The sequence below is a fragment of the Bison bison genome, unplaced genomic scaffold (assembly GCF_000754665.1).
Source record: "Bison bison bison isolate TAMUID 2011002044 unplaced genomic scaffold, Bison_UMD1.0 scf7180017864500, whole genome shotgun sequence".
Lineage (NCBI taxonomy): Eukaryota > Metazoa > Chordata > Mammalia > Artiodactyla > Bovidae > Bison > Bison bison.
Window position 1 is genome coordinate 54,390 of NW_011495059.1, and position 1,441 is coordinate 55,830.

The window sequence follows — 1,441 nt, forward strand, 5'->3', positions numbered from 1 at the left end:
GGGTTGGTTGGATCTCCTTGCAGTCCAAGGGACTCTCAAGAGTCTTCTTCAACACCAAAAAGCATGGCTTCCTCTGTGCTCAGCTTTCTTTATAGTCCAACTCTCACATCCATACATGACCATTGGAAAAACCATAGCCATGACTAGACAGACCTTTGTAGGCAAAGTAATGTCTCTGCATTTTAATATGCTGTCTAGGTTGGTCATAACTTTCCTTCCAAGAAGTAAACATAATTTAATTTCATGCCTGCAATCACCATCTGCAGTGATTTTGGAGTCCAGAAGCGTAAAGTCAGGCACTGTTTCCACTGTTGCCCCATCTATTTTTCATGAAGTGATGGGACTGGATGCCTTGACCTTAGTTTTCTGAATGTTGAGCTTTAAGCCAACTTTTTCACTCTCCTCTTTCACTTTTATCAAGAGGATCTTTAGTTCCTCTTCACTTTCTGCCATAAGGGTAGTGTCATCTGCGTATCTGAGGTTATTGACATTTCTCCTGGCAATCTTGATTCCAGCTTGTGTTTCCTTCAGCTCAGCATTTCTCATGATGTACAGTGCATACAAGTTAAATAAGCAGGGTGACAATATACAGCCTTGACCTACTCCTTTTCCTATTTGAAACCAGTCTGTTGTTCCATGTCCAGTTCTAACTATTGCTTTTTGAACTGCATACAGGTTTTTCAAGAGGCAGGTCAGATGGTCTGGTATTCCCATCCCTTTCAGAAATCTCCACAGTTTATTGTTGTCCACACAGTAAAAGGCTTTAGCATATTCAATGAAGAAGAAATAGATGTTTTTCTGGAACTCCCTTGCTTTTTCGATGATCCAGTGGATGTTGGCAATTTGAACTCTGGTTCCTGTCTTTTCTAAAACCAGCGTGAACTTCTGGAAGTTCACAGTTCACGTATTGGTAAAGCCTGGCTTGGAGAGTTTTGAGCATTACTTTACTAGCATGTGAGATGAGTGCAATTTGTGCGGTAGTTTGAACATTTTTTGGCCTTGCCTTTCTTTGGGATTGGAATGAAAACTGACCTTTTCCAGTCCTGTGGCCACTGCTGAGTCCAAATTTGCTGGCATATTGAGCACAGCACTTTGACAACATCATTTCTCAGGATTTGAAATAGCTCAACTGAAATTTCATCATCCCCACAAGCTTTGTATGTAGTGATGCTTTCTAAGGCCCACTTGACTTCACATTCCAGGTTGTCTGGCTCTAGGTCAGTGATCATACCGTCATGATTATCTTGATCATGAAGATATTTTTCTGTACAGTTCTTCTGTGTATTCTTGCCACTTCCTAATCTCTTCTGCTTCTATTATGTCTCTACCATTTGTCCTTTATTGAACCCATCTTTGCAGGAAATGTTCCCTTGGTATCTCTAATTTTCTTGAAGAGATCTCTAGGCTTTCCCATTCTATTTTTCCCCATCTTTTTTTTTTT